At 39.9% G+C, this 26,294-nt stretch overlaps 2 pseudogenes; both read right to left on the bottom strand.

Moving 5' to 3' along the window:
- Window positions 1-1,543, bottom strand: part of LOC132394757 (very low-density lipoprotein receptor-like) — a 53,804-nt pseudogene extending 52,261 nt beyond the window's left edge.
- A 5,936-nt stretch (window positions 1,544-7,479) lies between these two features.
- Window positions 7,480-26,294, bottom strand: part of LOC132394756 (very low-density lipoprotein receptor-like) — a 28,072-nt pseudogene continuing 9,257 nt past the window's right edge.

Here is a 26,294-nt window from a genome sequence, read left to right as displayed (position 1 = left end):
GGGCTGCGAGGACACAATATGAGTCAGCTGCACCTTTTCTCATTCCCTGTCACACCCATTGTTGAACTTGAACGCACGCGAGGTCATCAGTTGCCTAACCGCAGTGACACCCTCGCGCCAGGGATCACTGGTTGGCCTCGCGCGGCCAGTGGAAAGTGCCAGTGCTACTGGCCTGGAGCACTGCCTCTAAACCTGTTTAACACACTGAATGTTCGTGGGAAATTCAGTGCTAAAATATTCGCAGCTGACCAAATTCGGGCTCAGAGTTTCATAAGTATTAGAGCAGCTACCTTGCTGCGATCCACTGAAACAAACCTTTTTCGGCCGATCTATCCTACAAGGTGGGCAGGCGCGTCCTGTTGCACTCCTCACTCGGTCGCTCGCTCTCTCCGGACTGCGGCCACTGCGGCCCTGGCAAGGGGACCTCTGGCCCTGACCTTGTCCTCTCACCCGACCCAAGATTAACCGCACCTGGCCAAGGCGGCGGGCGGGCGGGAGGCTGGAGTTCGGACCCAGAGGCTGTCTAATGAGGCAATGAATCACTCAAAATTGCTTCAGTACCCTGAGTCCAAGCACCCTGTACTTAAAGGCAAACCCGGGAGACCGCCTCTGTCTGTCGATGGAGTAGCACTAATTCTGTGCTGCTCTTAGTTTTCTCTCTCTCTCCCCCCAGTTTGAATTTTGAATTTAAAATTTTTAATTGCTGATGCTTGAAGGGGAATAATATGTCTATGTCTACGAGAAGTGGGAAGAATCCGTATGAACCTACTGACAAAGGTAATGGAAAAGGAAAGATGCAGAAGGAAAGATCTGATGAAATGGCAGCATGGGCTGAAGATATCGTTCCGAAACTGAATTCAATTCAAGATCAGAATAGGGCAATTAAAGATCAACTGGAAAAGAATAATAATGAAATGAAGTTATTTCTGGGAAAACTTAAAGATGTGGAAACTCAAGTTACTAAAGGTGAAGAGGAATTGAAGTCAACTAAGCAAAAACTGTCTGAAACTACAATCTGTTTGGAAAAATATCATAATAAGATTATTGATCTGGAAACTAAGTCTTGCCGAAACAACACATGAATCGTTGGATTGCAAGAAGGAGCTGAAAATGGAGACTTAATGGTTTACTTTGGTAAGCTCTTTCATGATCTCCTTCTGACTATTTTATCACAGCCGCCTGCTGTTGAAAGAGCACACAGGCTGTCCACTTCGAAATTTAAAGACTCAACCAGACCAAGGTTTATTTTGGTTTGTTTTTATCACTTTAAAATTAAAAATCAAATAATGCGACAGGCAAGAAGACAGAGAGTTTTCAGAATCAACGAGTCTGAGCTCTGTTTTTATGAAGATTATCCTAAAGAAGTAATGGAACAAAGATCAAGATTTGTTTTGGTAATGAAACAAGCATATGATAAGAAACTATTTCCCTCTTTGAGTTACCCAACAAAAATGAAAATTTTTCCTCCTAATTCTTCCCCGCGTACTTTCTTTGACCCAAAAGTCGCTCTGGATTTTGTTCAGGCTATACCTGTTACCGCCATTGATGTTACTATAGAATGAACTATCTGAAAAGCTGTTTGATTATCTGTATATTACTCACATTTTGAAAAGAATATATATGAAGGTTATTTGGATATTTCATTGACAGATTAATAAAAGAAGATAAGAAAACTTGCTCATCATTACATCCTATTGGATTTTTTTTGGAAAGAAGATTTACGGTTCAAATTTGACTGTGGTTAATTTCATATTTGGTTAATGTTAATGGTTAAATAATGGTTAATGGTTAAATGTCAAATGGTTAAATACATATTTGACTGAGAAAATAAGATAAAAAGATTTGTTCCTTTTAACTAATATTTGGTTCGATTTTTTTTGTTGTTTCTTAACTTACTAACTGGTAGTTATTTTTCCTACCAATAGGGTTTCTTTTTATATATATATCTGGGAGTGTTTAGTTATATGATATTACTAATTAATATTTTTGTAAATTTTGTTTGATTAAATATACTATTAACCTTTTTTTATCTGTTTTATTATAGCACCCTATAACCTAATTTAAAGTTTTCTTAGGGATTTAAAGCTAAATTTAAGATGGTGCTGGTTTTTCTCTTTAATAGATTATATTATTTTGGTTCTTTTTCTGTTTAATACCTAATGGAATGTAAACACTCTCCTTTGTCGAGACATTACTGTCTTTCTTGCAAGGTCATTTTATTTTTGTTTATGTACTGGCTTGAGGGAGGGAGAGACGAGACCGACAGAGCAGTCCATGGCTTCGCATCTATCTTAGTTCGCTTGCCTTTTTTTCGGGCTTTTGGGAGGGTGGGTGGGTTTAGAGTTACGAGTTTTTCCCATTGGGTGGTTTCCAGAGCATGCACGTTTTCTATATGGCTAAATTCTTCATCACCACCATCTTTGATAAACCCGTATTGGTATGTGTTCTGCGCATGTATAAAGTAAGTTGGAATAAAATTATAATATGGCAGTTAAACGGATTAATGTAATAAGTTGGAATGTACATGGATAGAATCATCCTATTAAACGAAAAAAGACTTTTAAAATTATTAATCGATTCCAACCTGATATAATTTTTACTCAGGAGACACATATCAGGGTGGGAGATCAAAATAGATTTTTTCGCTGGTGGAATGGATTACAGTTCCATCCTACTTCTCAAAGTAAAACTAAAGGCATGTCTATCTTTATTAAATCTAATATATTTACTCAAGAGGATATCGAATCCAATTCTGATGGCAGATTGTTAATTGTTAAAGGAGTGATTTGGAATAGAAAGGATATTTTGGTTAATTTGTATGGTCCTAATTTAGGATCCTTCTTTTTTGAAAAAAAAAATTTGCTTTACTGCCAGATTTAAATGAGTATATGTTGATAATGGGTGGAGACTTTAACTGTTGTTTAAATCCTATGATTGACAAGAGCTCAACTAATCAGCAACTTCCAAATCTTTCTGCGTCAGTTATTAACTCCTTTTTGATTGATTTTGGGTTGATCAAATTATGGAGGCATTTACACCCTGATAACAGAGAATATTCCTTTTTTCACATGTTTATAAAAATATTTGAGGATTGATTATATTATAGTTGAGCCCCGCCTTTTGCCTAATGTTAAAAACTGTGAATATGATTATGTCATTTTTGGCTATCCACCATGGCGCATGTCTCAGACTTTATTGCAAAACTCTGATTTTATCAGTTTTATTGAAAGGCAGATAAAAGATTTTTTTCTTTTTAATGATATAGGAGGTGTGTCTAAATTAATTATATGGGCTACATTCAAAGCATTTTTAGGTGGTCAGATTATTTCTTATACAGCTAAACTTAAAAAACAGACTAAAGCAGAATCAGATAAAATTTCAAAACAAATTAAAGATTTAGATATCTATGCGACTTCCCCTAATATTGACTTATTTAAAATAAGGGTGAAACTTCAATCACAATATAACCCATTATTAACTCATCCAATTGAAGATTATCTACTTAAGTTAAAGAGCCAATTTTATATGTTTGGAGATAAAAATAATAAGTTACTTGCATCTCAGTTAAAATTGGTTGGAGCCAAAAGGCAAATTTTGAAAATTCGTAGAAAAGATGGTATCCTGGCTCAGGAATATGAAGTAAATAATAAGATTTTTCAAGATTTTTATACTGAACTTTATAAATCTCATTGTCTGGTAGACTCTTCTGAAATGAATGCTTTTTTACGAAAGATTGCTTTTCCTAAGGTTTCTGCTGAGGATCAAAAAACTCTTGATGCCCAAATTACTGAAACTGAAATTCATAAAGCTATTTATTTAATGCAATCTGGTAAGGCCCCAGGACTTGATGGTTATCCTGTAGAATTTTATAAAAAATTTGGATAATTGTTTTCTCCATATATGTTGGAGATGTTTAAAGATTCTTTTGTGAAAAGTAATTTACCCTCTACTTTTTAATGAAGCTTCTATTTCTTTAATTCTCAAAAAGGATAAATATCCGACTGATTGTGCCTCATACAGAGCTATTTCATTATTGAATGTTGATGCTAAGATTCTCTCAAAGATAATGGCCAATCCATTGGTAAGTATTTTGGGTAAAATCATTTTTAAAGATCAAACAGGCTTTATAAAGGGTCGATATTCTTTTCCAAATGTTCAGAGATTATTTAACATTATATATTCACCTTTTTCTAAAACTCCACAATGCGTTATATCTTTGGATGCTGAAAAAGCATTTGATTGAGTCAAATGGAAATATTTACTTAATATTTTAGAAAAATTTGGTTTTGGTATTAATTTTAATAATCGGATTAAAATGATATATAAAGCTCCTATTGCTACTGTTGTCACTAATAACTGTAGGTCTCCTCTTTTTCAGCTATCGCGGGGGACAAGAAAAGGTTGTCCATTAAATCCTTTGTTATTTAATATTAGAACTCCTTGCTATTGCTCTTCGTGAAGCCAAAAATATTCATGGGATTTTTGTGAATGAGACCATACACAAGATCTCCCTTTACACTGATGACTTACTGGTATATATATCTAAGCCTGAAGAATCTATTCCTGCTTTGCTAAAATTATTTGACAAATTTGGAGACTTTTCAGGATATAAAATAAATTTTAGTATAAGTGAATTACTTCCTTTAAATGAATCTGTCTCTATATATGATAATATTCCTTTAAAAGTTATGGATTATTTTAGATATTTAGGTGTTATAATTACTAAAAAATATAAGGATCTTTATAAAGCCAATTTTCCTCCTTTAGTGAACTCTATGAAGTATTCATTTAGTAGATGGAGCCCACTTATATTTTCACTTGCTGGTCGTATTCATGTAGTTAAAATGATGATTTTACCAAAATGTTTATATTTATTTCAGAATATTCCTGTTTTTTTGACTAAGAAGTTTTTTTGATCGGATTGATTCTATTATTCTATCTTTTATTTGGTATAATAAAAGACCAAGAATTGGTAAATATCATTTGCAAAAGTTGAAAAAGGATGGAGGTCTTGCTTTGCATAATCTAAGAATGGAGTCCTGGGCTGTTAATTTGCAATATATGTCCTTTTGGTTTTATTGGGGTGATAGGAATGATCGGCCAATTTGGGTTGACCTGGAACTGAGAGCTGTGAAACAGTTTTATTTAACTTCGTTATTAGGAGTTGCTCTACATATACAATTAGCTAAATTTGCTAATTTAAACCTATATTCTGTGATTAAGCACTCTTTACAAATCTGGTTCCAGTTCCGCAATTTTTTTAATCTTAAAAAATTTAAAATTCGTAGTATAATTTATTGTAATGACTTCTTTAAACTTACCCTGAACAATCCAATTTTTTTACTTTGGAAAAATAAAGGTATTAATTCTTTTTTGGATTTATTTAAAGTAGGCAGATTGATGTCTTTTGAACAATTAGTCGATAAGTATTCTCTCTCATATTCACACTTTTTACAATATCTTCGAGAGACATTTTTTACAAAAATATTTAAGTAATTTTCCTTACATATTGGAGGCTGACTTGTTAGATACAATTATGAATATGAACCCCTCATTGAAAGGTTCTATTGGAAGAATTTATAATTTATTATTACAATGGGATAAGCATCCTTTACTTAAGGTTAAACAGAATTGGAAGAAGGAACTCAATTTGACTTTTATATGGGAGGATTGGACGCAGATTCTGAAGCTGGTTAACTCTTCTTTGATCTGTGCTAGTCATTCACTGATTCAATTTAAAATTGTACATCGTTACCATTTGACGAAGGAGAGACTTTCTAAAATATTTCCCAATGTTGACAAGTATTGTGATGGATGTAAAACTGAGATAGCTACACTGACACATATATTCTGATCATGTTCTATATTAAAACAATTTTGGAAGGCAGTCTTTTTGACAATTTCTAAAGCACTCAGAATCAACTTACAACCTAATAAATTGACTGTGCTTTTTGGAATAATTTCTCAAAATACCCATGGTATTTCTTTGTCTGACCAACATGTTATTGCGTTTGTTACATTGATAGCTAGGAGGACCATTTTGTTGAAGTGGAAGGATTTATCAGCTCCTACTTTGTCACAATGGTTCTCTCGAGTCATGCTGTGACTTAGCTTGGAGAAAATTAGAATTCGAACCTTTGAGCCTTTATTTGATTTTGAGAAGAGATGGGGCTCATTTGCTCATTATTATCAGTTCAGTTAACTGATAGATTTCCTCCACGATCTGTGTAAATTTTTTTTGATATATCTTTTTTACTTGTTGGCAGTTTGATGCTTGTTTTTAGAAGCTTTTTGTATGATGCATGGCTCCGGGGTTGCACCCCCAATGGGTTTCTTTTTTTTCCTCACTTTTTTTGCTTAGTAGGGTTTTTGCTCAGCGGGGACAGAAACTAAATGCTGAGAGCTGAGAAAACTAAATTGCGGAAAAAACCAGGCATAAGGAACCTGCTTTGAGTATCGCTGTACTGCTGTTGTGTTTAATACCCACCCCCCCACCCAGTTGGCTGGTCTGCAAGAATATTGTCAATATTAAACTGGTCCGCGGTGCAAAAAAAGGGTGGATACTCCTGGTGTTTATACATCATTTCTACTTCCGGGTTGCGGGGTTTTAATTCCGGTCTTTTTTGCCCTGGAGCGCATGCATTTAACTAATTGATCTGGGGTAGATCTTGCGTTTTACTAAGGCTGAGGTAGGGGATCTTGAGCTTAAAGAGGTTGGTGACCACTAGCCTACATCAATCACCCATTACAGTTAAAGGGTGTAGTTTAGCTATAGGTTCGAGAAAATGGAATAGATATGTCACCCAAGCTTTGCTCACAGCTATTTTGGAGATGTTAAGATCACAATCTAGTCAAAGCCAAACTATTTCATTCAAATTTAGCTATAGATATGGATAGGACATCCTCTTTACAGTGAGGAAACAAAGTAATCTACGCAATAGTAAGAGGACAATTGCCTGATGCAAGGTAACAAGGGGAGACTTGATAGGAGGTTTTCAAAGTTACGAACATAGATAGGATAGACAGCCAAGATCTTTTGCTCTAGGTACGTAGGTATGTCAAATACCAGAATTTAAGCTTCATGTTTGGTTGGGGGGGGGGGGGGGGTGGGGTGGTGGTGGTAAAGGTGATGTGAGTGGATTTTTTTTAAGAAACTCAGAGTGGTAGGTGCCTGGAGTGAGTTACTAGAGGTAGTATTGGAAACAGGGATTCAAGCGGCTCTTAGATAGGCAAGTGAATATAAAAAATGAGGAATACTGATGATATACAGAAAGAGGACACTTAATATAAATTAGCATCAAGAACAGCAAAACGTGGGCCTGTAAAACAAGAGTGGATAAGAATTCTAATTATCACAAATAGGTATCATACCAACAACCTCTTGGTAAAGAACAGGTACCCCCTAAGGTCTGGTTAAACCTTCAGTTGTCAGTAAATTACTGATATACTTTTTCTACAGTATCGTCCATTTTCCAGCATCATTCCAGAAGGACACATACAGGTTGATTTTTCTGAATTGCTGCTAATCTGAGGTGCAGGCATACACGTGTATTCACAGGGGGTATTTTTTGAATCCACTTTACATCAGTTTCTTCCTGTAAAAGCAAAATCAATCAATCAAAATCAATCGATCACTTAGATTTACAATATATAACAAACTGAATCTTACATTTTCAGTCTTCAATATTATTAGGTGTTGATACTAGCTGCAACATTTCAGGAAGCTTATTGTTGGTTGTAACAGATGATATGTAACATTTGACTAACTCTGTCAATTCATTTCCAATTCAACACTATCAGCAAATGATATTGTGCATGCGTATTGTTATTTATAACCAGTATTATAATAAAAAGGAACATGTTCTTTTGCAGATCCATATCTAAGAAGCAATAAAATTTGACAAATTAGGACAGCAATATTTTGTGGGCCGGAAGATGACTTCCCTAAACTACTCAAAAATCAAAGTATCAATTCTCTTATTGGGTACAAAATTAAAAACTTGCCTGATGGCTGCATTACTTCATGATAGACAATAAGATCTTGCGGTCTATCCAGATTAGAGATCACATTTGTAAGATCTTCTCCACTGAACTTGTTGGCTTTATAGATGGCTTCATTCACCCCATCAATCAAAGGACAGTGTCCTGGAGCAGAAAAGTTGGAATTGGATCACTGACACATGTATGAGGGCACAGTGAACAATTGGGTTCATACCACCCATACAGATCATTGGATTACAACAGTGCATTGAGACAGTAAAAGGGAAAATAACAACATGGAATGAAGTGTTGTAGTGACATAGAAAGCGCAGAGCAGGCAGACAATAAGATGCAAGGTCATTATGAGGTAGATGAGGAGGTCAAGAGCCCATCTCATCATGCTAGGGAACCATTCAATAGAATCATAACAGCGCTGTCCTTGAGCCTGGGCACTTGCTTTCTGGTTCTTGCCTCTTCTGTCTGATGGGAGAGGGCGAAGGGAAAATGTCTGGGATGGGTGGGGCAATTGGCTGCTTTCCCGGGGCAGTGAGAAGTGTAGACATAGTCCATGGGGAGGAGGCTAGTCTATATGATGTCCAGAACTCTGAAATTTCTTGTGGTCTCAGGCAGAGCGGTTGCCATACCAAGCCATGATACATCCAGATTGGAGGCTTTATCAGTCACTGCAAAATGCATGATTTAAGATATCAGGTGACCCCCTAATAACCACACGTTTTTGTGGGCAATGGGTATAAATTCATGCAATAATGTAAATATGCAGATCAATATCAGAACACTCAGGTCCCAAAATAGTGGAGTGGCCACCAATTAATAAAAACAAAGTTCACATCTGGAGGAACCAAGCTGCCGTACAAGTCCAGGGAGATTTCATCCAAATCAGAATGTGGCATTGGTGTTTCTTGTAGAACAGATAATCCAACAGCTTTAAGCACCATTTCTGCCTAGAAACTACAAAATGCAAATATCTTCACCTAGAAATAGTTTTCAAACCTTAAGTTAAAATTGCACACTCTTAAAAAGGCTAAAATTAGCCTTTGAAACAAATCTTGCAAGACCTAGAACTGAAACACTGGGCTCTGGGTATCTTAGTTCGGTAATCATGCTTTCTCTGTAAAAGAATAGAACATTAGCAACGTTACTGTAAAGTCTAGACCCTGGCCTGGAAAAGTGTGGCCTTTGAAGTATTCTAACTTAACATCCAAAACATGGCATTTCCTGGCTTTGAGATTTTAAAAGTAACATTGTTCTACCAACCAAGTATCACAATGTCAACACATACATTGACATTGAAGAGCAGCACAGTAGTGAAGTGGTTAGCACAAATGCTTTACAGTACAGGTGACTCAGGTTCAATTCCCATCGCTGCCTGTGAGGAATTTGTACATTCTCCCCATGACTGTGTGGATTTCCTCCAGGAGCTCCAGTTTCCTCCCACAGTCCAAAGTCTTACCAGATGGTAGGTTAATTGGTCATTGTAAACTGCCGATGATGAGGCTAGGGTTATATCGGGGATTGCTGGGTGGCATAGCTCGAAGGGCCAGAAGGGTCTGCTCCACACTGTATCTCAATAAATAAATAAACATCTTCACTGATGGAAAGTTAACCAGCCAGTGTGATTATGGCAATGTAACCCAATCAAACTTAGTTTGTTATTGTTCCATCTATAGAGCAAAAGTACTTCCATCATTTGCAGAAAGATTAGCCATCATGTAGAGAATGTTGCTCCAATTGCACAGCAAGGTTTGAGGCTCAAAAGCTTTCTATAAGTTGTACACAGACATTTTGTACACATTACAAAATGATGCCTTTCAAACTATTTTTCTTCTACAGATTTCTAACATTCAAACTTATCTGAAAAACAGAAAGTGCCAAAGGATGAGCAAGGAATTCACGTGAATGCAGAACCGTGATTCTATCCCGACCACTCAGGTCAATGCTTGAATGTATGAAGCTTGGAATCAACCCAATAAAGGCGGCCTTTCACAAGATCTGGGGGCGGGGGAGCAACAGCACATCACTGGCATGTTTCAAAACTCAAAATGGTTTCATAGAGGTACTCACCGACTGCTATTTCATTTGGCCACTCAACCTCCTTGGGAACCAGGAGCTGTCGATTATCACCATTCATTCCTGCTTTTTCTGTCTGTGCTGATTCACCACAGTCCGACCAGTAAACAAACCTAGAAGGCAACAAGCAGATGGAGCTACATTGAAATACCAAGCCATCAAATTTGAAAAAGCTCACCTCACTTCGACTCACTTACATACACCACATTAAGAGCTGGCTACTCCACCACTGGTGTGTTCTAATAAGATCATTTTCATACAAACCAGATACCTACTGTACATTCAAAGTGTAAAAATATTGCTTCTACCACCAGAGAAAGGGAAATCTAAACAATTGTGAAGAATTGCCTTTTAAATATGTGACTTTTTGTTTTAAAATGCCACAGGACTGTAAGACCGGTTTAAAATGGCACTGGTGATGCCCAGCAACTACCCAACAGTGGCAAAATGCAAAACAAAGAAACCTACTAAATACCTTATTAATAATAATCACCACTAACAATAGAGGCGTGCAGGGGCGAGTCTGGGCAAGCGGAGGCAGAGGCAAGAGTGAGGAAAGCCCTGATGACTGATTGATTTAAGCACCAGGCTGAATTCAGAAGGTCAGGACCAGGCCCCAGGGCTGTCTGAGAGCGAGGAATGACGTGATCTTTGGGTGATTTAAGCACTGGGCCAGACTGAAGAGTCAGAAATGGAGGTGAGAGACAGGCTGGCTCCGCTAGTAGCTCCGCGATGTTTACTCAGCTCTGCGCTAAACTGAGGCTACATCCACACTAGACCGGATAATTTTGAAAATGCCGGTTTCGTGTAAAAACGATAGGCGTCCACACGATGTGTTTTTGAAAATATCTCTATCCACACTCCTACTGGGCATGCGCAGGACACATCTACCAAAAACAAGCGACATGTTTGGTGTCGAATCTCACCGTAAAAGTGCGCATTTGTGTAGGTACAGACTAGAAAAACTTAAAACGATGGACAACTGTTGGCTTTCGCGCAGGAGAACTTAAAACTAAAAAAAACCAAATACTGGAGCGTACGGCGGCCACTGACAGCCTGGAAAGTGTTTCTGAAAAGCTCCAGTTTCGGGGGACGAAATCGCCATTTTAGTGTGGACAGAGTGTAAAAACGAAGAGAAAAAGCTTCGGTTACAGATTTATCCGGTGTAGTGTGGATGTTGCCTGAGGCTACGTCCACACTAGACCGGATAAATCTGTAACCGAAGCTTTTTCTCTTCGTTTTGACCCTCCGTCCACACTGAAATGGCATTTTCCTCCACCTAAACGGAGATTTTCAGAAACACTCTCCAGAGTGAATAAATCTGAAAACACCTGATATCCAGCGTAGTGTGTATGGGGTAACCGGCTATTTTAAAAACCGCTGTCATGACATGTCAGAACAAATGGTGGCAGCAGCGGGGCATTTCATTGTTTTCTTGAACGCAACCTCCAACACCACAACAATATCTGACAATAGATGTGTAACAGCCTAATGTAACGTGGTGTGGAAATACAAGATAACACTGATGAAGACAAGTTTTATACATATAACAATGTGCTTTATTAATGTATTGCTTGTGCAAACATTCAATAGATGCAATTGTCCCTTTTGCCCAGTAACTTGTTTTATTGTACATGTTAAATACAGCAAAATAATACACAAAGACATGGGAAAAATAAAGGCAAACAAATGAGGTAACAGCAAATTGCACTTTTGCACAGTAACAAGCCTTACTGCATTTAGTTGTAGCTGTCGTCCCTTTCATCGGTGAAGAGACTATGGCTGTAGGAAATGTTGCTGAACAAAGATGCACCAAGTATACCGTTTCCTCTTCGCTTGTTTTCTGTGTGTCCTGCGCATGCCCAGTAGGAGGAGATTCATCCAAATATCCATTTTAATGTGGACAGAGGTATTTTTAAAAAGGCCTAGTGTGGACGCCTGTCATTTTTACGCAAAACCGGCATTTTCAAAATTATCTGGTCTAGTGTGGACGTAGCCTGAGGCTGTGGCCTGCTCTGTGGTTTTGTGATGATCACTCGGGTTTATGATGAACTGAGGCTGTGGTTTGCTCCAGCTACACCTGATGCCTAGCTTCATGTTTTTAGCAAAAATTCAGTTCTGAATGCTATCTACTTACAGTTATTGCTTGTACAATTTTCCTTCTCTCTGCACATTGTAAATTCGACATTGGATCTTTGGATATTTTTTTAATGGGTTATTTTTGGGGTTTCTTAGTTTTGTGACGACCTGTTAGATGAATCTCAAAGTTTCATAGCCTACACATACTTTGATATAAATGTACTTTGAACTTTGATAAGACCGTAAGTCATAGGAGCACAATTAGACCATTCCGCCTATTGAGTACAGTCTGCCATTCAATATGGCTGATTTATTTTCTACTCAACGTCACTTTCCTGCTTCCTCCTGTAATCTTTGAAACCCTTAATAATCAAGAACTTATCAACCTCTGCTTTAAATAACACCCAATGACTTGGCTTCCACAGCAATCTGTGGCAATGAATTCCAGAGATTCACCCTCTGCCTGAAGAAATTCCTCGTCTGTTCTAAAAGGGATATCCTTTTATTCTAAGGCTCTGCTCTCTGGTCCTAGATTCTCCCACTACTGGCAACATCTTCTCCCACCTCCATTCTGTTTAGGCCTTTAATATTCAATAGGTTTCAATAAGAATCCCCTAAAATCTGGCAAGTACAAGCCCAGTGTCATTAAATGCTCCTTAAATGTTAACACTTTCATTCTCAGGTCATTCTTGAAAACCTCCTCTGAACTCTCTAATGATGGCACATTGTTTCTTAGATATGGGATCCAAGACTGCGCAGTACTCCAAGTATGGTCAGATCAATGCCCCAAAAACCTCAGCGTTACATCCTCGCTTTTAAATTCTAATCCTCTCGAGATGAATGGTATCATTAAGTCTGCCTTCCTTACTATAACTTAACTTGCAAGTTAATCTTTAGAGAATCCTGTACTACGGTTTCCAAGTCCCTTTTGCACCTCTGATTTCTCAATCCACTCCCCATTTTAAAAAATTGTCTACACTTTTACTCCTTCTATCAAAGTGCGTGAGCATACACGTCCTTACACTGTATTCCATCTGCCGCTACTTTGCCCATTATCCTCATCTGTCGTAATCCTTCTGCAGCCTCCCTGTTTCGCCAACACTTCCTGCCCCTCCATCTATCTTTGTATTATCCTCACACTTATCCACGATGCCATCAACTCCGACATTCAGATGACGACCCTACATCGTGAAAAGTAGCATATCCAACAGCAACCCCTGCAGAACATCACTGGGCACAGACAGGCAAGTGGAAAAGGCTCCCTTTCTCCCTTTATTCCCACTCTTTGCCGTCTGTCGGTCAGCCAATCTTCCTGTCCATGAGGATTATCTTTCCAGTAACACCATCTTGTTTAATAGCCTCGTGTGCAACACCTTGTCAAAGACCTTTTGAAAATTCAAAAAGCCTCTGAGAAGGTCTTTTCCAGGTAAGATTTCCCTGTTTGGAAACCACATTGACCAGCCTCTATGTATCTTGCAACTTCATCCTTAATAATAAATACTGTGGCACTCCTTAATAATTCTGTGACAGCCCGCCTCTGCATTTCTAATTTCTAATGACTAGCACTGTTTATTATTCTTGTGTTAAAATGCTTTTGTGGGATTATTGGGGGAGGGAAGGGAGTTCCAGTTCATTTACTGTTACATTTTAGCTTGGGTTATACAGTTATTCGCTTGTGTATTTGCGAGTCACCCTGAATGTAACCGGGGTATGCGATGGTCACCTCCCCTGTCTGTTTGAGACTGGTTGTGTTCTCTCTCTGGGCCACAGTGCCTGGTGCTCACACTCTGTTGGGAGAAAGGTTCAGTCCCAAATGACCTCCACTTCACTGTAATTGTTGCCCTGTACAAGAGCAAAGGGGATAAATCGGATTGCTCAAACTACAGGAGCGTTACTCTGCTGTCCACTGCCAGGATGATCCTCCCCAGAACTCTCTTGGACAGAACCATCTTTTCCAGTGCTGAACACAACCTCAGAGACTGTCAGTGTGGATTTAGAGTGAACAGACGCACATCCAGCACGGTCTTTGTCCTGGCCAGTAACAGGAGAAGTGCTGTGAACAGAAGGTGGGACTGTACACGGTGTTCATTGACCTGACCAAGGCCTTTGGTACAGTCAATCGTGATGGTCTCTGGAAGATTCTGTCAAAGCTCAGCTGTCCCCTAAATTCCTCACCATCCTGCAGCAGCTCCATGAAGGCCAAAGCAGTCAGGTTAAACACAATAGTGACATGTCTGACCCATTCCCCATCAGTACCAGTATAAAACAAGGCTGTGTTTTGGCATCAATGTTCTTTGCCATCTTTTCCAGCATGATGCTACAGGAAGTGAAAGAAATCACCTCAGAGAGCATCTACATTTGGTTCCACACTGATGGAAATATCCTCAATCTTTGCTGCCTTCTCACCTGATTGCAAGAGCCCATTCTTCAGCTACTATATGCAGTCAACTGCGCTCTTCTCACGCACACCAAAGATGCGCTACAGGCTGCAGTCACTCAGTTTGCCAAGGCTACAAGGGCTTTCGGGTTAACGGTCAGTCTGAAGAAAACAATGATCCTCCATCAGAAACCCCCTCGTGATGTTCACAACCCACCTCAGATCACCAATGACGACCACAGTTACAAGTTGGGCAATCTGGAGAGATATTCTGCCATGACATTGCGCTGACCAGCCTTATGACGGATGTTGACCACAGCTGACCACACCCTCTCACCACTGTTGAGCAGTTCACCTACCTGGGCAGCGTTATCTCCAACAACGCTACGGTAGTAAGGGACATTGATAATCAACTCAATGGGCTGCATTCATCACAACCCTGCTACCTGGTTGTGAAGCCTGGGTCTTGTACCGCAAGCAAATCCAGTTGCTCAAGCACTTCCATGAGCGCTGGGTCATGGGTGTTATCTGGCATGACGTGTCTCCAACAGTGAGGTCTTGAGAAGGCCCAACTTCCAAACATTGAAGCCACTTTGCTGCTCAGGCAGCTCCGCTGGTCAGGCCACACATCTGGTACAGACAACACCAGGTTACTGAAAGCAGTACTCTACAGAGAACTCTCCAAGGGTGAGAGATGGTGGTCCCCACTGAAGAGGTACAAAGACCAACTTAAGCAGTAGCTCTCTCAGGCAAATATCGAGGTGAACAAGTGGGAGCAGCTGGCTTGAGACAGAGACCACTAGAGAACGCTGATCCACAAAGCAGCCAGGAATTTTGAGAGATCCAGAAGAGTGACTGATGAAGAGAAGAGGAGATGCAGGAAGGATCCGACTACCCAAGCGCCCACATCCCAGCTGTTCCTATGTCCATACTACTCCAGAGTCTGCAGATCCAGAATTGGCCTCTACGGTCACCAACGATCATGCTGTCGCTCTTGAAGACTCTTCTTTCCTCCTGATCTTCACAAGCGAAGAACCAGCCATTAGTCTTCTGGAAACATTTGAGAACCTAGTGATTTTTTTGGAAAACCAGGGGCAGTAAAACAAACTGATCTGGGAACACAGGTCCATAATTTATTGAAAGTGGTGTTGCAGGTTGAAAGGGTCATAAAGAAAGCTTTTGGCAAATTGGCCTTCATAAATCAAACAACTGAGTACAGGAGATGGGATGTTATGTTGAAGTTGTATAAAGCAGAGGTGAGGCCTAATTTGGAGTATTGTTTGCAACTTTGGTCTCCTGCTACCAGAAAGATGTCAATAAAGTCAAAAGAGTACAGAGAAAAGTTACAAAGATGATGCTGGGTCTGAAATATCTGAGTTACATGCAAAGATAGAATAGGTTAGGAATTTTACCCTTGGAATACACATAGAAGATTGAGAAGAGATTTAATAGGGGTATATAAAAATTATGAGGGGTACAGGTAGGGTAAGTGCAAGTAGGCTTTTTCCACTGAGGTTGGGTTGGAGTATATTAAGAGGTCATGGGTTAAGGGTGAAAGGTGAAAAAACTTTAACTATGATCCCAGTGCAGGTCCATGGGAGGAGGCAGTTTAAATGGTTCATCATGGACTAGATGGGCCAAAAGGCCTATTTCTGTGTTGTACTTTTCAATGACTATCACTGCTAATGCTGTCACAACCTCTTCAGTTGTTTCTTTTACAACCTGGGGTGCAGTCCATCTGGTCCAGGTGACCAGCTACCTTCTGACCTTTCAGCATCTGAAGCACCTTTTCCCTGGTAACCGTGACTACACTCACTATTTCCCCCAGGCACTCAACTTCCGGCATACTGATGGTGTAGAATGATCCAAAACATTATTCAGTTCATGCACCATTTCCTAATTCCCCATTACTACGTCTCCAGTGTCATTTTTACACTGATCCAATGTCTACTCTTCCCGTTCTTTTACTTGTATCTGGAAATAAACATTTTGATACCTTCTTATATATTATTGGCTGCCTTAATTCATTTTTAATCTTTTTTCTCCTTTTTGCTTGTTTTAGTTGCAATTTATTGGTTTTTAAAAGCTCTCTAATCATATAGCTTCTGATTATTTTTTGTTATATGGTGTGAACACTGATTTGTACTGTTGGCAACAGCATTAGGTTTATCCTACTTGACAAACACTTATGTTACACTATTACTGTGAGCTACAATTTGGAAGTGGAAACACTCAAGTGAAGATATCAGTTTATCGTATGGCAAATGGACAATAAAAAGCAGGTTAAGTTTTTCAAAAGCCCATTCCAGGCAGATTTTCATTTGGGAAAACAAATACTGCCTCTACTGTTTCTGACCAATATATTTCAAGAGGATATTCATGCCTTCTGCATTTTTGCATGAATCTAGTTCTACACTGATCAATGCGGAGTGGAGGTCGAGGTAGTTAAAATCCAGTGGACAAAAATATTCATGTATAAACATTATTGCATGTTCGACTGTATGTACAAGCATAAATTGAGGAAAAAGTCTGTACCCTGATAGTGGATCAACTGCAACAGAACCTGGCTCCTTCAAGACAGTATCAATGAGGGTCAATCTTTTGTTTCCATCAAATAAGGTTGCAGATATTGTCTTTGAACCACGATCAGTCCAGTACAGGTGCTTGTAAACCCAGTCCACAGCAATCGCTATAGGGAAGTCGATCTCCTTGAGGACCTTGGAAACACCAACTCTGTTGATGGATGCACTACAAAAGGATTAAGTGATATAAATATATTGCACTAAATCAGAACATATTCAATAAATGAACACAGTTGTTTTGTCTACAGCACAAGGTGTCTGATATAATTCAGCAAATTGTGGAAACTTTAAAGTTGATGTTGTGGCTTATACCCAAGTTAATTTCCGTACTTGAAGATCAAAACATTAGTGTTAAGGATAAAATTAAATTAGTCACTATTCTTAATCCAAAATTCAACTACCATTACATACTAAACAGTGTTTTATTCATTCAGACTGATCCACTTGTCGGTTCTATATTTTGGAAGACAAGTTGCAGTGTTAGTTATGGATTCAGTGGTTTAGTTACCTGAAGATAGCCCACTGATCCAAGTCAGCCCAGAAAATTATCTGTCCTGCAATATCAGCATCCAGTGCAACAGCATTTCTCAGCTGCACTGCCAACTGTGTGTACTTTTGGTGATAAAGACCTAGCTTCCTGATATCATAGTGATTTGAGAAGATCAAATATGGCTCCTTCCCTGAGGATCATTAGAAATAATTGAACCAGAACCACCAAATTTGGAAGCAATACAGGCCAATATCCAGACAAGCCCATTAGGGATAGGTTAAACAGCATTTTGTCTAGTAGTCAAGGCTACTCACAGTTTATAGAAGGTCATTTCAAGTATACCAGATATTGTCCTTACCGTACTCCCAAAATCAGAAATCAGTATCTTTCTTGTTTAATGGCAACGTTAATCTGTCTTCAGTACAAAGAATAATTCAGGAATTTCTGACACTAAGCTACACATTTCAGCACAAACCTGAGGTTAATAAGTTTATTTATTAAGACTGTGTCAGTCCTAGTGAACTACATAATCAAAGTTCAAAATGTGAATGACTTCTTGCAATTTTCTTCTGATGCAGAAGGTCTATTTAGGCATATACCATTTCCTGCTCATTCTGATTTCCCTGAAAACCAGTTACCAAAATTCGGCCTTTTCAAGGAAAATTGCTTAAGATAGATTTTGACTCCTCCACTCGTGGAACATGGCATTACCAATCTGTTACTTTAAGTTCATGGATTTAAACGGCACCAACACAAATAAAACTACACAGAACTGGATTACTGGTGTAAACACATTACTCACATCTGGTTAAGTATCCATAGCTAGAAGAAAATTATAATGATAAATTTACATGTTTAAAAGTTTTTAAGTTTTAAAGCCACTTAAATGTTGAGCTCAAATTGTACTTGCCAACTGCTTTGCAAATCCCAGTGGCTGGATCCATTTGATATCCTTGGTGGCATTCACATTTGTAACTTCCTTCCAAATTGATGCAAATTTGACTACATGTTGCAAGATTTTGACATGCATCAACATCTGAAGAAAAGTAAAAATCATTTCATTTTCTAGCTGATCGATTTTGCTGTAACCTGCTTAGAAACTCATCCTACCTACACAGTCCCTTTCAACTAGCTGAAATCCTGCAGGACATCCGCATTTGTACCCAATTAGGAGATCGATGCAGATATGAGAACAACCTCCATTGTTCATTAAACATTCATTTACATCTGTAGGAACAAGAAAGCCAAGTAACTATGCACTTGCTCCTAATGCAATGTGCATTTACACTAGACTTTTCATAAAAGTTACTGCATGCGAATTTCAGCATCAACAGAAATTACATTTATGTTACCATACAGCATGGAGTAGGCCCTTCTGGCCCTTCAAGAAACCCAATTAACCCTAACCTAATCATGGGAAAATTAAAATGACCAACTAACCGAGCAGGTATGTCTTTGGACTGTGGGAGGAAACCAGAGGACTCGAGAGAAAACCCATGCATTCCGTAGGGAGATAGAGAAAGACTCCCCACAGAATGGTGCCAGAACTGAACTCTGGAAAACCCTGAGCTGTACTAGAGTCGCGTGAACCACTAGGTTACCGTGGTGCCCTGCCACACACAAAAATAACTCGGTTTAAGTTACATAATTAGTAAGATCATCAATTCAGCCAAACCAAATATTAGAACTTAGAAGGAGGATGATGCCCTTTGGTTCCATCTCTGGAAAGAGCTCTATTTCTATCTTTCATATCTCTTTTCTTCCCCCTTTCAAGGTTCTTATGAAGATCCTGACCTGGAGTTACACGCTGACTCTGGTTCTTTGCGGAAATGGGACCCACCCTCGGGGTCTCACAACCATTCGCTTTTCGATATGCCACGATGCGGCCTGGAAGACTAGCGTGCCTTCAGAGTGCCGGATTTTCGTGGCTCTGGAGGTGGGCGGATTCAAGGCCGGTGCCGCCGCTGGATGCGTCGTGGGAGACGGAAAATCATAAGCAGCGATCTAGCTGCTGGCTGGGCGCCCAGAGACCCGAGTTCTTTGGGCACAAAACTCGGAAAAGGCGACGCAACAGACATTTAACATCGTAAATCAGCGAGTTGCTTGTTATGCCTCCCCTCTCGCTGTGAAACAGGGACACCTCTTTTTCCATTATTAGGGAGAGAGAGAGAGAGAGAGCCTGTGGTGTGCTGAATTACCGGGTGAACGTGTACTCTTTGGGGTACTGCAAGTCGGTGTCTTTATTGATGCCTTGCTGCACACTTGAGTGATCGGTGGGGGTGCCGATGCTTTTTTGCTGGTGGGTGGGGGTTCATTGCTTTGCTGCTGCTCGTGTGTGGGAGAGGGAGCTGGTGGGCTTTTGGGGTTCTAATGTTTAGCTGTCATTCATTCTTTGGGGTAGTCCTCTGTTTTCATGGATGTTGGTGAAGAAAAATTTTCAGGATGTATATTGTATACATATCTCTGACATTAAATGCACCTATTGAGCCTATTGAACTCATTTTCTCTAGATTAGACTTTAAAGCCATAAACATGAGAAAATCTGCAGATGCTGGAAGCCCAAGAAGCACACACAAAATAGTGGAGGAACTCAGCAGGCCAGGGAGCATCTATAGAAAAGAGTACAGTTGGCGTTTCAGGCCGAGACCCTTCTTCAGGGCTGGAAAAGAAGGGGAAAGACACCAGCATAAAAAGGTGGGAGAAGGGGAAGGAAGACAATATAGAAGGTGATAGGTGAAGCTGGGTGGGTGGCAAAGGTAAAGGGCTGGAGAGGAAGGAACTGATAGGAGTGGAGAGTGGACTGCAGGAGAAAGGGGAGGAGGTGAGGCATTGGGGGGAGCTTGGAGAGTATTCAACGAAGCTGACAAAACTCTGGAGGAACTCGGCCAGCCAGGCAGCATCCACAGAAAAGAGTAAACAGTTGACGTTTCAGGCCGAGACCCTTCACCAGGGCTGGGAGAACAAAGTCAAATGCCTAAAGTAGGGGAGGGGTGGATGGTGATAGGTGATTCCAGGAGAGGGAGGGGAACAGGTGAAGTAAAGAGATAAAAGGGTCACTTCCGGTAATTGCCTTACCCTCTGTCATCTTTCCCTTTCTTCCATTGTCTTCTACCATTTTCTATCAGATTCCCCCTTCTCCAGCCCATTATCTCTTTCACCAACCAACTTCCTACTCTTTACTTAACCCTCCCCCGGGTTTCCCCTATCACCGTGTACTTCTTCTTCCCCTCCCCCACTTTCTTACTCTGATTTCATCTCTTTCTCAAGCCCTCATGCAGAGTCTTGGCCCAAAACACCAAATGTTTAGTCTTTTCCATAGATTCTGCCTAACCTGGAGCATTCTTCCAGCATTTTGTGTGGGTTAATGCTTGGATACTCTCCAACCTCCCCCAGTGCTCCTCCTCCTTCCCTTTCTCCTATAGTCCACTCTCATCTCCTTTACCTTTCCCATCTACATGACTTCACCTATCACCTCCTAGCTATCCTCTTCCCCCTTCCCTCACTTTTTATGCTGCTGCCTTCCTGTTTCCTTTCTTATCATGAAGAAGGGTCTTGGCCCGAAATGTCAACTATTTACTCTTTTCCATAGATGCTGCCTAACCTGCTGAGTTCCTCCAACATTTTATGTGTGTGGCTTAGATTTTGAAGTACTTACTACATCCTCTAGAGGGTTCATCACTCCAGTCCTTGCAGTCTTGGTGTCGATTACACACTTGAGACACATCTATGCATTCTCCACTTTGACATCTGAAGTCATTTGATCCTGTGCAATCTAATATTAAGAGATTATCTAAATCTCAAGCCATTAATAAACTTAAACATTAGCTGACACTTTAGTGAATTAGCAACCTACCACTCTTGCAGATGGCTTCATCACTACCATCAGGGCAGTCTCCAAGTCCATTACACAGTTTACTTTGATGGATACAGTCACCGCTACCACATCTGAAATCATCTGGTCCGCATGTGAGTGGAGCTGGAATCAAAATGCAGTATTTGTAAAATCAATTCCTGCCTAGCATTGGGCTAGCATTTTAGGTACATAATTTGAACAGTTTAATAGTTGTCTGAAAATTTAGTTGCAGTAGATCTGAAAAGGATTTAGATTTTGGTCTTAAGCTGGATTTCATCTTTGTGGTTTCAGATGGGCATGGTACAATAATGCATGATGATAGGTATAGTCTACCTGTTCTCTCAAAGCCAGCACCACCATGCAACATTGTCACTACATATTCTGGCCTCAGCTCTCTTGTGCCATTCAAAATACTGTAACCGTCAATTCCTTGACCTTTCATACATCTTCACTTTGAATACATCTACAATGCACCACCATCAGGGTAGTGTTCCAAAGATCTACCACTATCTGGTGCTCGTTAAGCTTGTGCATCCACAAAACTTGAGAATGAGAAAGTTTTAGTTTAAAAAGAAGTTTATTTAGAAAAATCACTGGTTTAGATTTGAGGTATAATTGATCAATTCCAGAGCACAGACCTTTAGAAATTGCAGCTTAGCTTTGGTATTGACGAACATTGAGAAGATTTTAGTTAAAAATCAGATTTATAAATACAAGGCTGGTATAAGGAAAAAAAATATCAACTAAATTGTACTTGCAATGTATTGTGGCTGGGTGGGATAGCTCCAGATAGTTCACCTCACTGACTAGGACCAAGTTTACAAAATGAAACCTTACTGGAAAATTAACTTCAAAAGTAAAGTGGTCTAGAGTGACTTTTCCACGGATTTCATGAATTTCAACAGTTATTCAGTAACAAGACAATTTGTGCTCCTGGGATATTATTCTTGAAGTTGCCTTAGCAGAAACCATGAAGTTGTACATCAAAAGTGACTGGGCAATTGGAATAAAAATTTAACACATGCCAATACAAACCCACATTAGAATGAGAGATGCAATGTAGAACTGGGAACATGGAACAGTATATCATAGCAGTAGAAGGGTTGGCTCACTACTGATCATGATGCACACCTAAACTACGCCTATCTGTCGGCATGTGCTATAGTTCCCTCTGTTCTCTAGCTCTTCATATCCCCATCCAAATGAGCCTTAAATGTTGCTACTTATCTGCTTCCACCACCTCCTCTGGAAGTGTTTCAGTGCAAATTACTACAGAACCCTGCCTTGCAAATCTCCTTTAAAGTAAAGTAAAAAGATTTGCTTTATTTGCTACATGCACATTGAAACATGCAGTGAAATGTACTGCTTGCATCAACGACCAACACAGCAGGGGGCAGGCCATAGGTGTTGCATGCATCCAATGCCAACAAAGCATGCCCACAATTTATTAATCCTTACTTGCATGCCTCCTACATGTGAGAGGAAGCTGGAGAACCCAGAGGAAACTGATGCCGTTATGGGGAGGATGTGCAAACTCCTCACAGACAGAGGCGAGTACGGAATCCCAATCTCACAGTTGGTGGTGTAAAACGTAACGGTAACTCCTACGCTCCCGTGTCGCCCAATTAATAACACTTCCAATCCATGCAGTGGGAAAGAATATGACAAGTGAAATATAATTAAAATCATAAAGTCATCCAGATATTCACAGAGAATGAATGTTGAGAAATGTTGCTCAAGTGGACACGAGTCACATTATACACAAGTCACTGAAAACTCACATTCCAAGTGAAGATTACTGACTGTTGGAGCAATTTGTACTGCCATTATATTAGGTTTTGTTCAGAAGGACCTGTGCTTTTGTGCAATTTATTCTCCTGCCCCAAAGTACACATGAAAAACCGTGATGGATGCTTAACTGTATTCTCTAGGGTGAAAGAAAGAGGGTGATTCCATTGAAAAAAAGAATTCTTACAGGGCTCAGAATGGATGTAGGATGTTTCCCTGGTTTTGTTTCCAGAGAGATTAATGGTGGTGGGGGGGGGGGGGTAATGAGGTGAGGGTAGATTACAGAAGCATTTTCTAGAGTGGTGAATTTTTGGAATTCACATTTGCTGAGGATAGTGATGCCTCAGCCAGAGTTCAGTTTTGGTAGATCTCTGCATAGAAGTGAATTGAGAGCTGTGCAGATAATGCAGGAAAATGGAGCCAATCACAAGCCTGAAAGGCAGAGCACAGGCTTAAAAGAAAGACAGCCCACCCCTGCCTTGTTTATTATGTTAGAGATTGAATCAAAATGTCTAATGTGAAGTATGACGTATGATGTACATGGGCTGGAAATTCACAGGTTCATGAAAGGAGTTCTGATAAGTAATGTGAAAATTGCTCTCCACAGATATTGCATGACCGGAGTAATTTAAGCATTGTTTTTATTACAGCAAATTAGAGAGTTTAACAGGAGGGCAAAGAGATAATGCACACACTGGAAATGAGCCAAGCGCATACAAAAATGAATAAATATACATAATGCTGCTAACTAGTGACAGCAATAACAGCTGTATTTTAAAAGGCAAACATCACAGTACAAATGGAGAATCAGCAATCCAGAGTAACAATTAATGTGTAGGCATAAATTAATCATTTGAATTGAAAGGTTCTGTAAAATCTCAACTGTTCCAATTTAATCAGATATCACAAACTTGTAGAAATCCAGATATCATTTCAGGAACTATAACTGCTGACTGCCATTAAGGGGTACCTATCAACAATATGTATATCAAGTTTACTGTTTTAATTTAATTTAGTTTTATATGGAGATACAGTACAGAATACCTTCCGGCCTAGCAAGTCATGTTGCCCAGCAACTCACTTATTTAACCCCTAGCCTAATTACAGGACAATTTAGAATGACTAATTAATCTATTGACCTGTACATCTTTGGACTGTGCTTTCTGTATGACGCATGGCTCCGGGGTTGCACCCCCAATGGGTTTCTTTTTTTTCCCTCACTTTTTTTGCTTAGTAGGGTTTTCTGTATTCACAAAATTTTCAATCCTTAAGATAATTTCTTCTTTTTTGAGGCATTGTAAGTGTTGTTACTTCAATGTACCTGTGTTATTTTTGAATAATAATAATAATAAAAAGATTTGAAAAGAAAAAGAGAGGACACAAGGCTATAAAATAAAGAGGTACAAAGCTACACAGGTGTTGGAAACAATACTGGAAATGCCCAGATAAAGATGTTCTGTATTCTGAATATAAGTTTCCAACTTTTTTTTTTCTAACTACTCAACCAGACGGAATCAATGATAAATTTTAAACAACTGTGATATGACCTCATCACAAAACTTCCCCACATGAGTGAATTTAAGCTCCCTTTCCTCCCTTTGATACAAGGGCCATCGAGCTGAAACGTGACCATTTTCTCTCCAGCTGCATTCTGACTTGTATAAGTTAGAGAGGGCAATGGTGAAAGGAGTGTGAGATGGAAAAGTAAAAAATTAATGAACAGAGCAGCATATTATTAAATTGTCAAGATTGCAGCACTTGTGCTGTGCAGGGAGATTAGATGTCAAAGGGCATGGTTTGCAGAAGTAGTTTCTAAATTGGTATACCTAATAAACTTGTTATGTGGAGGGGATATACATAAAAATATAAATTATTTGCTTCTAAAAGCATTTGAGAGAATGCATTCTGCACAGGGCTTATTTGAGAATGGATGCTGATCTATAGGAGGTAGCACAAGAGTAGACTAGTAGTTGGAATGTGTGGTAATCTTCCATTCACTGAGGATCAAGGCAACTTGACTGAAACAAAATCCCAAAGGAAATTGGCAAATGTGGAGTGCAAGGAAAGAAAGACAAACCTGTTGAGTTTAGTGAGCAGAAAAAAATGTGAGCAGCGGGGACAAAAACTAAATGCTGAGAGCTGCGAAAGCTAAATTGCAGAATAAACCAGGCATAAGGAACCTGCTTTGAGTATCGCTGTATTCCTGTCATGTTTAATACTGATGCACTATCAATAACTCTGAGACATGGGTTAAGGTAGGCTTTTATTGGCTGGAAGAAAGCACAAGCAGCAAGTGACCATCACACAACATCCTGGAGACTGAGGAAGGGTCTGTGCCTCATATCACCTTTATACCGGGGTCTGTGGGAGGGGCCATGGTATGTGGGAGGAGCCACAGCAGTCAGCGGGGGAGGTGTGTCCAGACAGGTATATGTAGTTCACCACATTCACCCCCCCTTTGTTTTAAAAGAGAGTCCCCATGGGGCGAAGTTTCTTACAAGTATATTTACAGGTTAAGTCTATCAGGTGGTCGAATCTGTCGCTGCGATCTACGTAGCACCGGCTGTGATTGCACAGGTGCCGGTGGTGATTGCACCGGAGATGGTGGTTGTGCTGGTTCCGGCCTGACTGGAGGTGTCAGCCCACTAGGCGTCAGTGATCCCTCGTGTGTGCGAGGTGCCTGGTATGGGAGTGCCGTGAGGAGTCTATCTGTAGGGCTCGGACAAACTCCCCGCTTGACTCGCCGATCCGCTGCCACCGCGTCGCTAAGCAATGTCTTGCGTAGACAGTGTTCACCGGCCGCAGGTACTGTCTTTTGAGGGCATCCAGTGCCCCTTCGTAGGTCAGCAGGTTCCTGATAAGGGAGTATACTTTCGGGATGACCCTCGAAAGGAGGATTCTGTGCATAATAGTGGGCTCAGTCACACGAACCTCCTCCAAGTATGATTAGAAGCATGCAAGCCAGAGTTCCAAGGCAAGAGCTGCTTCTGAGTCTTGAGGATCAATGTCCAATTTTTCCGGACGTAAAATGTTTTCCATGTTTTAAATCTTCCAGCC

Source organism: Hypanus sabinus, chromosome 5 (genome assembly GCF_030144855.1).
Source record: "Hypanus sabinus isolate sHypSab1 chromosome 5, sHypSab1.hap1, whole genome shotgun sequence".
NCBI lineage: Eukaryota > Metazoa > Chordata > Chondrichthyes > Myliobatiformes > Dasyatidae > Hypanus > Hypanus sabinus.
This window is presented reverse-complemented; position numbering and strand designations above follow the sequence as displayed.